Consider the following 12,482-nt stretch of genomic DNA (forward strand, 5'->3'; position numbering starts at 1 on the left):
TAATATCCTTTCTTCCTCTCTCCTCCTTTCCCATCTCTCTCTTTCCCTTTCTAATATGATTTCTATTACCCTCCCTTCCTTGTATTTCTTTGTGGTTTCTGATAGTATTTTTCTCTTCCATATTTCCATTTCCTTTTCTTTCTCTTCTTCCTCCCTTTTCCTGTCGCGCTGCGCTGCTCGAGATACCCTTTGTGCTACCGCCTTCATCCTTTCAGCTTCCCTCTTCCGTTCTTCAGTTCGTTCCCTCATTTTTTCTAACTCATTCTTACTTTCCTTCCTTTCTCTCCTTCTCTCTCTTTCCTCCCTCTCAAGCTGTTTGATCAGGGCGTTTTGCTCATTCCTTAACTCTGCCAATCGTTCCTCCAAAATATCCTCCTCCTCTCGTAACAGCTCCCCTTCCTTCCTTTTTCCCCCTTCCCCGTGTCCTATGGCTGCGATTTGTTCTTCACTAATCTTCCCTTCCCTTGCAGGCATCTTCGTATAAGTTTGCCCTGCCGCACTTGTCACCTCCCCCCCCGTGTAGCCACCTGTAGCTGTATATGGTGGTGGGCTGTATGTTGGGTTCGAATACCCCTCAGCTGCCATTAGTTGTAGCCTTACCGCTTCTCGTAGTTCCGTTACAGGATATAAACCCCCTTCCTCCTTTTTCACTACTTTCGCTAAGGGCATGTCGTCGGTCCGCTCTTTTTTTATTTCTATTTCATTTACGTTGCTAAGCTTCTCCCCCGACCCTCTTGTCCTCTTCCCGCACACTATGTGCTTTCAACCTACTTTTCCCCATTCTCTTCTTCCTCCTTAATCTTCTTCTCCTCCTTTATTTCCCCCACAGTGAACATTCCGGTCGGTCCTGGTCGGGACCCCTGGAACATTCTCCATAAGTTAAACACCTCCACAAGGTGCGTCAACTTCTTTCCCTTGTATGTGTTATGTAGATGTGTCAGTAGCGAGTGTTGGACACATGGGTCAAAACTGCCTTTAGGCGGCCAGGGTGTCGTCATTTTGTTGTCCGTCCCTTGTGTCCATTCTATGCTGCATTTAATCAGTTTCTCTCTATGGGGTGACATGGTTTTACATATGTGCTGTAGCGGGGTAGTGAGGGTGTTCCCCCACCCTCCCGATCCTATCCCGTATGACATGGTAACACTGTGTTGTTAGCTCCCTTCAATATAGTAGTCGTTACCTGGCTAAAAATAAACTCAATCAAATATGACAATTGCAGATGTGTTACCTGGCCCCGTAGTTTGGGGACTTGTGACCGTCCGCTAAAAAGAAAAAGCAGTCAAATATAACTCTTGCAAGTATGTAGTCTTTTCTCTGTCTTTGTTTCTCTTCCTTAATACCGTTTCGGCCCCCTACGGCTAAGGCACACATAGCCCCCTGCGGCTGCGTGCCCTGTGTGACGTGCTTATACAGCCGTCCCACTTTTCTTCACCCCTCCTCCTCCTTCCTCACTCGTCGTGGCCGGCGTTCTCTGTGCGGGGTCACATCCCCCTCTCCACCTTGCCCCGATTTAATCGTTGCAGTTAACCTCCGTGCCCACCCCCTTACCACTATTCGCTTCCCCACCACTCTTCAACAATGCTGTGTGGTCGAGGTATCCTATGAAAGCCCTACGGGTGACGTCACCGACCTCTTCCAAAACTACCGGTAAGTTCTTTTCACACTTCAGAATGCTCGAAATAAGTTTTGCTATTTATCCCCGTTAACCCCACAGCTGTCCTCTTGTCATGCCTGGAACAAGGTAACCAATAATATAATCAGTCTGCGCACTCTGCGTCGCCTCGCGTGTGATACGCCCCTCAACAGGAGGGCTTAACCAGCCAATTATCTTCTGTATTAGGCAACCAGTTAGCTACTGCCTACAGGAAAACGTCATCTATCTATGGAGTTTCTCTGCTCGATCAATAGGGATCCTCATCTACTCATTGAACAATAATCGCCAATTCGTAGGAAACCGCATACACACACACACCCTTACAGGTGGTCGCGACCTGGGCCAATCAGTGTCTACGAGGGGTCGCACGTGATGTTTTCGTGCTCCGCCCACTCTTCTTCGTAGCGTAGCGGACTGCTCTCGCACTTGTCCAGCTACCATTCACTTCACCGCCAACACTAATTTATCAAATCTTCGCCGCACACCTTGGTAACACCTCCCACCTCCCTTATTCCATTCCTCCCCCCTCCCTCACAACTTCACATGGCTTTTTGGGTGTGGTATACTCACCAAGTCCTCTTGATGCAGGGCTGCTCGACTACGTGCACCCCTCCAAGCGGCTCGCCACCTCCCCTCGTGTGGACCACGTCTGGACACTCGACAGCCGCGGGCCGGAATCTTCTCAACCGGCTCCCGAGGGCCAATATCCGGATTGCGCTGTCCAGTCTTCTCCCAGTTCCGCAATGGTCCTGTAGTCCTCAAACAGGGGGCAGCGGCAGAGGGGGCCGCGCCGCCGGGCCTCCTCGCAACGAGAGCACTCGGAAAAATAAAAAGGTAGATTGTAACCAGATCTCAGCGGTGCCTCCAACTTGTCGGGGGGTTTCTCCCGAAGTCGGCTGGGCCGTCCGCGGACCTCCGGGTTGGGAGGCCCCAACTCCTCCTGTGTTTCCCAAAAATAAGTATGAGACACACACAAGAAGCAAGGTGGTTCTGCTGTTTATTGAACAACGGCAGGGATGGGTCTAGGATCGTACGCGTCCGTCCAGACTCTAGAAATTCGTGGGGCTCGCAGGCCCCTTTTTGCCTCAGTATGACACGCTACTTGTGTCACCTGGGAAAGTTAGCGAAAAACCTATCGCCACTCCGGATTGGTTCCTCGAGTGGTAGGGTTAGTATAGCATACATATAGAGAAGATTGTTAGTGGTTAAGGGTCAGTCAGGTGGTATACTTGGGCTGTCCCTTCTATTAGATACTTAAAAATTGTTACACGAAGACCCTTAATGATTGGCTAATGTTAGTGGCATCAGTGATGAGTGCCCCCATGTTCTGATTGGTCCACTTGCGAGCCCCCCAGCCTGGGACCATCGTTGTTCCCAGCTCGCAGAGTACCTGTCATTTGCAACAATATGTAACTATGTGTTTGTGCAGACAATGGTGGATTTGCTCATAGGCCTGAGAGCAGACCTTTCCCATCGCTGTAGGTGTCCATTGGGTCATTTCATTGTTGCAGCCTGTGTCCCAGACGTGGGATCCAGGCGACTTCTCCCTTGTGGGTCTGGCACCTTGTCAGGTTTGGCTTGGTCACGTGAGGAGAGACCGTGGCTGAGGCAGAATTCTGCACATTTAAAGTTGTATTTGCCTCTACGTGCCTGGTTTTGCTTACAGGTGTGACCTTGGCGTCGGCTGGTAGCATACGAGTTGCAACATCTCTCTCTTGGCTGGCAGCTCTCGCTGGGCCCGTTCTGCAGGGTCAGCACTTGTGCTCTTGCTCGTTCAGTGTCCATGGCAGCTCTTGCTTGCGGCCTTCTTGGGCCTGGTTCATAGGTGGGGATGTGTAATGCACGGCACTTATGTTGCAGTGTCACATGTTTTCATAGGCAGTATCATGTCTTCGTTGTATTTTCATCACAATGCAAGGGTCGGGGGAAGCGTCAGCAAGCATGTAAATGAGTGCTTTGCGCGTCTTGCATTTCTGTATTTCGGAAAACCTATGTGAAAAATAATAAAGATGCGCGTCAGTGGATGTATCCGTCACCTACGTCATAGCACTGAGTATATTCTTCGTGTGGATTGGTGTGGGAGTGTCCAGTGTGCATGGTTGCACGTGTGTTCTGACAGTTGGCTAGGTCGTCATGGCATCTCTAACGATGTAGGTCCTTATTGTTGAAGGGCTTAGTCGAGTTCATCCATGCCTCAGGTGTCGGCTTGAGTAGGGAAGGCCGGTGGGCAGGCTGGTGGGCACATCCGTATGTTCTTGTACCAGGGTATTTGATCGTCTGGTAGATAGACAAATTCATCTCGTGGCGGGTGTCTGGGCCGCGATCCTCTGGGCCAGGGGCGCGAGGAGATTGGGGGGAGTCTTTTCTCCCATTCTCCCACTTCATTAGTTAGCGATAGGATTGCCAGTAGAGCCAATAAGTATAGTACTCTCGAGTGTATGTTAAAGTATTCTGCAGTTTTTCTATTTGTGATGCTATTCTTCATGGCGTGGTACTAAACTCTCTTATGTCTTTTCCATGATATGAACAGAGGCGGAAGCGGGGCACAGCTAATACGAGAAGGGTCAGTACTAATTTGGAAGGGGGTAAAAACAATGTGGAGAGAAAACTATTCTGCTGATGACAATGACGCTAATGTAACCCACACTACTATGAACTTTAATGACACAGCAACGGTCCCCCTCCTACCAATTGCTGCTATAAGCCTGTATCATAACAATGAAACAAACAAATATGATGGCGATTATTTTTGGACAAATGAATTAACCGAAAAGAGCATGAATGTACAGACAACCAGTGACCCTACCTCATTTTATGTTGCTACTACTCACGAACCACCAGGACCGCCAAATGAACACACAGTAAATAATGTTAATGATACAGCATGGTCTGAGGTGTTCCCAATACATTATCGAAAAGTTAGAAGTTACCGTAAAGGGATGGGAAAAAGGGGGGTGGATGGGAAAAGGTATGACATCTATCATGGCCTGGAGTTAGATGAAATAGATGACACCCGCCACCCTGACCAGTCAAATAAATGGTATTCAGACATGAGCACCACAGCAAAGCAAGCCACAAATGAGAGCTGTTACGTTTGCTCTCACACACATCAGGGATGCCCAAAATACTTGTGCCACAAGAGGTGCCTTGCCAGATGCCCAATGTTAAATTCATCTCATATTGTGTAGGATTCGGAGCACCTTCCAGGCACACACACTTACAATAGAGATGCTTCAGAATGAGAGGACATGCACAAGAACCATTCTTCATCATAAAAGGAACAAAATTTGCAGAAAACAAATGGCATGACGAAACAATCGAGTGCAATCGAGTGCAATGCTGAGGCACTCAGAGGACTGACTGAAAAGAACTTTCAATGGGTAAAAGAAACATGCACCCCTGTCTGGTCCCATAATATTGCCAAACTCACGTGGGTCACAGCACTAGAAAAGCCGATCAAAACGTAGAAAGAAATACCACATGAACTATGCTTCCATGGGGAAGGAAAAGTGCCCATGGGCGCCAACTGGCAATGCAATAAGACAATCATAATTCCAGATATGAAGAAAGGAACAGCATCCCTCACGGACATGGAATATGTGGAGGTGGTGCATGAAACGGACTGGAGTGCATGGAACGGACCAGAGTGCATGGAATTGTTAGGAATGTGTGGAACGGATTGGAGTGTGTAAGAGGATTCAATTCAACACTACAGCTAAGTCAATGCCTAGTCTGGGATACTGAATGGAAACCCTTATTGATATATCTTTATGTCCAGTTCATGAGTTCTGGATGACTACCCCTATATAACACCCCTCTCTTGGAATCCCCCTGACCCCACTAAGCCAAGAAGTAGTTCTGTTTTGCAAGTTAAAAGGTTTATTTAAAAAAAAATAAACAATATATATATATCACACTTTATAATAAATTAATAATTAATATCACACTTCAGAACATGAGCAGTTAACAACGATGGGTAATGTTCTACTAATAAACTTATTTGATTACCCAGGAGTAGTATAAAAGATGAGGTAGCACGCTTGGGAATAGAAACAGAAGAATAAGGTGGTAGAGAATGCTTTATCTAGTTTCAGATGGATGCAATGTTGAATGAAAATGCAATACAGAAAATACTCAATATGATTTCAACAAAACAATGTAATCACTTTTCTCTGGCCCTCCACTCCCCCCCCTTATGCAATGTAAGGAAATGAAGAGGAGAGCACACAGTTCTTAGAAAAACAATCAAATAGAATTCAGTTCAATTCCCCCTCAGCAGCTTATACAACAATAGGAGTTTTGAAACACAGGCAAAATGCTTTGAATATGGTGACAATGCAGTGAGAAATATGCTGAACATGCTTTTAATTCCCTTCAGGAGGTTCAGGGTGAGTGGTATCTAGTTAATATGAGTTCAGGCTCACTCTAGCAATGATTCAGGGATGGTTCTTAAGAGGCAAACTAAATTTGAGCAGTTCAGGCAAAAGCTGCTGATTTTTACAGTAAAGAAATCGGGCCAAATCGCAAATCGCGGCAAAATTCGCAAATGTGTGAATCGTGATTGCGGAGAAAATATAAGGAGTAGAGGTAAAGGTAACATTCTAAGCTTTCAGAGGAAAGTTAAACCAAGTTCCTAGCCCAAACAGTTACGATGAACGATTTTGTGAAGGTTGTTTTTCGGATTTGAAATTTTAAAAGTTCAAAGCGACAGGTTACAGCTTGCAGCTGGAAAATGACAGGTGACAGCTTTGCAAAATAACAAGTGACAACTTCTAGGAGGCAGTTCTGGTTAGATTAAAATAGTTTGGATTAGATTATTTTAACTAAGAGATTGGTTCTGCACAGTTCTGCTAGGTACTCACAATATATTTTTGAAATAGGCCTCGCCACGGATCTGGTCAGGTTTTGGACTGGACTCCGGTTCTGGTCTCGACACTTCACAGTGATCTGGATCAGCTCTCTGGTTCTGCTAACAGCGGTCTGGGTCACTCTGGATCTCTGGCCTCTGGCTCTGGATACTGCTCTGCTTTCTCTGGGTACAGCACTGCTTCTGGATTTTGCTGGCACAGGGTTTTAGGCCAGAATCAACAGCTGGGTCCGGCTGTGAATAGTCTGCAAATGATATTTGGGCCTGCTGACAAATACCTTTGCTTGCAGTGGGCCTTCTTGGTTCAAAGTTCTGTAGTCCCTGTTTAGCTTGGAAGCCTAAGTGTAGGATCTCTGGATGTGAAGTCGTCGGTCAGCATGCTCCGCAGCAAATGGAATTGAATGCCTCTACCTGTCCCAGCAGTCTCTTTTTATGTGTTTTGAAAGTGGGTGTGTGCCTGGGCCTAGCTAAGCCTGCCCCTTTCTACTTGTCATTGGCCCAATTCTCCCCTCTCCCATGATTGGGGGAAGGAAATGTGAGTCAGAGTGATGCTGTAGGTTTTATGGGTCAGAGGATCCTCCCCTGGTCAGTTTGCCCACAAATCTATATTTGACCTAAAGACATATTTCATAGATACACAGTGGTTTGAAATTACATGCACCCATCACTTATCACATGAGGTATACTCTGTTCAAACTCTGATGTTTCTAAGTGATTGCATTCAGAACGGCAACATTTTGCGTTTTTTAACTGGTTTTGCAATATTGGTTTTTCATTAAAAGTTATACACATATACACGGCCTGTCTATACATACTCCAGTAAATTGCCATGTCTCTAGCTTAAACACAGAGTCTGTAGTATCCATATATAGCGGGGTTTTGCCCCAGAACATCACACAAATTGGAGTTTGGGCTTGAATCGAAGGTACATTTTTTAAATTAAGGCTCTCAAAGTTATACATTCCTGTCATTTGATTATAAAGAGTTATCAGTGTTTATGTAAAATATATATTTTGCTTTCAATTCAGTTCTCAGAGTGTTGGAGTCCGCCTCCAAGACTTGGGTGGGTCAGTGATCACATGTGTCTTCTGCTGGGAGCTCTTTGTGTACAGTCAACAGTCAACATCAGCATACTCTATTCAAGTGCAAGAGCCTATTGTGTGGTCTCCAGGAGGCTGCCAGCCAGTCTGCCTTCTATCAATCAAGAGGTCATGTGAGATTCTGACTCCTGGTGTGAATCTCTGGAGGTGAGAGGTTTCCCAGCTTTTGGCCTGTTAATTAAATCAGATTGTCTTCTGGGAACAGCATGTGGTTAAGATTTTAATTAACTCCCAGCCTTTGATGTAAAGGCCTCTCCTGCAACTCCTGACATGCAGTTTCCCTGTCAGAGTTTAGACCGCTAGCGCCGCCCTCAGTCAAAAGCGGGTACTGCATGCATTTTTTTGGATCAGTCTTGAATTCAAGCATTTCAAACAAGAGATATTACATGGAAGTATATTGTCCAGGTTCAACAAATGGCATTGGTGTAGTTCTGCAGTAAAATAATTTTGTGCCCATAAATTAGCCATGTTTGACCTGAAGAAAACGAATTCCCAACAGTTATGGGTTGCTTTTGGCAATCAGCATTGCCCCTTTTACATTGGTTTTAGGCTCTGTGCCCTTCTGTGCTCACAACATAGGCAAAAATGGGTGGCACCTTGGGTGACCATCTTGGTGTGCGCACAAACTGCGTGGTTCTCCTGGATTCTGGCGCACATGTGGGCTTTTTGGCCATCTTGGATTTTCTAAGCCCACAGCACCAAATGTTGCAGCATGATAGCTTAAATGTGGGTCAGGACACCCAACAAGTACGTGGAGCGGACTGGAATGTGTGGAGCGGACTGGAGTGCATGGAGCGGACCGGAGTGCATGGAGCTGACTGGAGTGCATGGAACTAACTGGAGTGCATGGAGCTGATTGAAGTGCATGGAACTGACTGGAGCGCGTAGGAGTGCGCGACATACATGGGATGGTTTGGAGTGCATGTAACATTTGAAAGAGCATGTAAACCATCATATCACATCACCATGCTTACTCTCTTCTTTACACCACCATTCAACTAGAACACAGAGATACTATGACACCATTCGGTATAGCTGTTCTCATACCAACAGCTGCCTCATACTCCACATCACTCTAACTAAACACTGCTGGTTTCACACCCTCCAGCCAGGCGTTCTCCTCAGGCCTAACGCAGCCAGAACTGGTCTGGATAAAACCTGCCAGAAAGAACACATACTCTTGATCTCTCAAATACCACATCTACCGCTATGAAGCAGCTATTACACAAATGCCACACCAGCTGCACACATATCCGGTGCTCACAGGCACCTCTGACTCCCTCTACTCTCTCTACTGACTTGAACTTCGGTTCCCGAGGGTGTTCAACCTACCAGCGCCTTGAGACCATACCAATGGTACATAAGGCGCTATATAAATGCAAAGTAACATAACATAACATAACATGTATTGGATCTGCAGCAAACAAGCATACCTGCATCTCCCGGCATCATGGAAGGGCACTTGCGCCCTAACCACTCTACATTTAGCTCTGATGGCAATACCAGAAAGTCACCTCCAAGGGGGGAAAGGGCAATCGACTGGCATATCGGCAGTAGGGTAATCGGCTCGCATATCGGCAGCAGGGCAATCGGCTGGCACATCGGCAGCGCCCGACCAGAAGTAACAGAGCCCCCAGCATATGAACTCTTGTCAGAAAATGACCAGAAAGGTAGGCTCTTTCGCAAAAGGATATCATCCAATTGCATCTCCTCTGAATCATCTGCTCTTCTTGCCGCAATCCTGCCAAAGTACAAACTCTTCAACTCTACAGAGACATTCTTTGCTTCACTTCTAAAACCAGGTCTCCAGGCCTGAACTAACGCCAAGTGGGTAGAGATAGGGCCTCATTACACGGACGGCGGTGGACCAAGGTGCTATTAGCACCTTGGTCCATGCCGGTAAAATACCGGAAAGGGGAATTACCGCCCTATTCCAAGGTTGGTGGGGCGGTAATTCCCCCTTCCCCCATTGCCCTTCCCCATTCCCATTTTTGCCCCCTAGGGTATAATGAGAATAGGGAAGGTGTTAATTACGGCACCGCAAATTGCGGTACCGTAATTGGCTCCCTGGTCCCTTTGCGGGTTGGTTTTTAACGCCTGCAAAAAGCAGGCGTTAAATTCTCCAACCCGCAAAAGGACCTCGTAGTAAGGCGGTAAGGGTTTACCGGTACCAGTAAAATACCGGTATCGGTAAACCCTTACCGCCTACCGTGTAATGAGGCCCATAGTGTGCTGGGGGCTGATCCAACTAGCCAACGACACTGAAGAAGGGTTTAACGTGATAAAGGTGGAGCTCCGTGCCTTGCGCCTAATGACGATGCAGAACCGGTACGTCTTAGATCTCCTCACAGCAATGGACGGCTGTGTTTGCCGAAAAATCGGGAGCGCATGTTGCACTTTTGCGCCATCTGAAGATGCAGACAATGGAACACTTTCCCATGTCATATCAGCGGTACACAGCCTGGGAGAACGAATGTCGCAAGTAGGGGGAGTAGAACCAACTATCTGGTTTGACAACATGTTCAGCTGGATACCGCCCTGGTTCAACACCATGATGAAAATGTTCGTCCCTATCATCGTCTTCATAATGCTATTTTTCTGTGTGTGCCAATTAGGTATCCGATGTTGTGCAAAATCTATGCCTAATTCAGCTATGATGATGGTAACGATGGGCTGACAGGCAACGGTAACAACCATGATAGATGCCCAAATTCAAACTGGGGTACTTAACCCACCAAAATATCGCATGACAGCAGTATACCACCAGAATGGGGACCGGGTTGACAATCTATATCATACCACCATAAAAGAACCCAGGGAGCTCCAGAGGTATAATGAATTGTGGGTGGACCTGGATGGGGATGGAGGGATATATATGACATGTACCCCTGATGAATATGCAAGGAAAGGGCACAGCCTGAAAAGCGTATGTAGAGCATGGATGCCCATAAAAGGTACACCAGCCTGGGATGAAGCAATAGCTGAAGCTGAGTATTATCGTAGGGAGAATAAAAAGAACTAATAGTGTGTTACTTTAGATGTAACGAAAGGGGGAATGTGTGGGAGTGAGGGGCCAGTAGGTCCCCCATCCCTCCTTTCCTTAGTACAAACTCAGACCATGTGCCTCCAATGGTGGGGGTGCCCCCGTTGCCCTTATGCAATGTCAGCCTCGGTTGGCATTTGCGTAGATGGGACCATCGCACAGGACACAAGGCATCCATTTTTGTGCCCCCTTGACACCATCTTAGTACCTAGGCCTCACTGCGATAATACAAAAACGGCTCCTCTCCTCTTTGCAGCACCGTGCACACAGCACACATGGCCCCCACCGTTTCTCTCACCAAGTCTGGAAAACTCTGCAGCCCCATTCTCACGCTGAAGCTGGAGGTAATTGCAACAAAGAACAAATGTAACAACTCACTCTTCCTCTGAGATCACTGCCCTGCGTGTGAACCGGCTTCAGCCAAGCATCCATCTCCACAAATCTGTCCATGCCCCCTCACCCTCACCCTCACCATTGGAAACTTTCTGCCAGTGTAACCGTGTGTCCCTGCAAGGTATTCTCTTGATGTACCAAATATGTTACCCCACCGTGATGCTGCCAAGCAGACCCCCAACTAACATTAGACCCCTATCGCAATATTCCATCTCTCAATACTAACAAATGCCAACGTACCCTAGCTTCAAACAATGCTATCATGATGGTCAAAGCCCTTTAACCTGATGCTCTATATAAGCCACTGTAATTGACGATGTAGATACATGTAAGGAGTATTTAGGTTTACAATGATTTGTTCAAACAAAGTCATTATTTAGTGCATGCTTCACAAAGATGTATTATGTTAGCTTAGTTAGTCACCCCACCTCACAGAAACCTGACCTTCACTCCTCCTGGACACTGACAACGAGATCACGTGAAGTCCACCCTCCCGGCAAAGGAGGTACCAATCCAGATGGAACTGTAACGTCGTCACCATATGGCCCTATACTGACTGACCAATCCTGCACTACCTCGACACCCTATACTAATTGCGTCATCTATGACAGGTTATGCCTTTATAATGTGATGTAATTGTGATATTTGTCATAGCGATATCGGGCAGCAGAGTTATTTGGATGCCAATTATATGAACTATTTTTTTAACTCTCGCAATCTGTCCTCTTAGCCTTATTCCCCGTCTGGGGAGTGTCACATGTATTCATTTTGCACGTCTAAAGACGGGGAGGGTGCCTACACTCTTACAGTCCAAGGGAGGCTTCTTAAGATCATACAAGTGAGTACCGCAGCACAGCGGCACCCAAGCTCACCTGCCGACACAAAGACACAAAGACTCAGCTCCTGACACTGCGTCTGCTCCGCGGACATCAGTGGGTTTTGTTGAATTGAAGTGAAAGTGAGAACAGACTGTCCAGAAGGGCTCCAAAGCACAAAACAGAAAGCATACAGAAAGACTCAGCTCCTGACTTGGCATCCACTCCACAGATGTCAGGGGGTTTTGTTGAATTGAAGTGAAAGTGAGAGCAGACTGTTCAGCAGGGCTCCAAAGCACAAAGCAGAGAGCAGACATAAAGACTCAGCTCCTGATTCTGCGTCCGCTCTGCGAACATCAGGGGGTTTTGTTGAATTGAAGTAAAATTGAGCACAGACTGTCCAGCAGGGCTCCAAAGCAATACATCCAACCAGTTGAGAAAGATAGGTTATCAGTATAGAAGGCAGATGATCAGTCTAACAGAATGAAGTTGGTTGGCAAGTAATTATCTAAGCGATGGAGGAGTTCATCTTTCTTAAACAACATGGATTTGATACCTCTGTTAGAAAAGAACACTTATTAGTGGTTGTGCCTGAATGACTACTGCTCTG

Source organism: Ambystoma mexicanum, chromosome 5p (assembly GCF_040938575.1).
Source record: "Ambystoma mexicanum isolate Mex_15411 chromosome 5p, UKY_AmexF1_1, whole genome shotgun sequence".
NCBI classification, from domain to species: Eukaryota; Metazoa; Chordata; class Amphibia; order Caudata; family Ambystomatidae; genus Ambystoma; species Ambystoma mexicanum.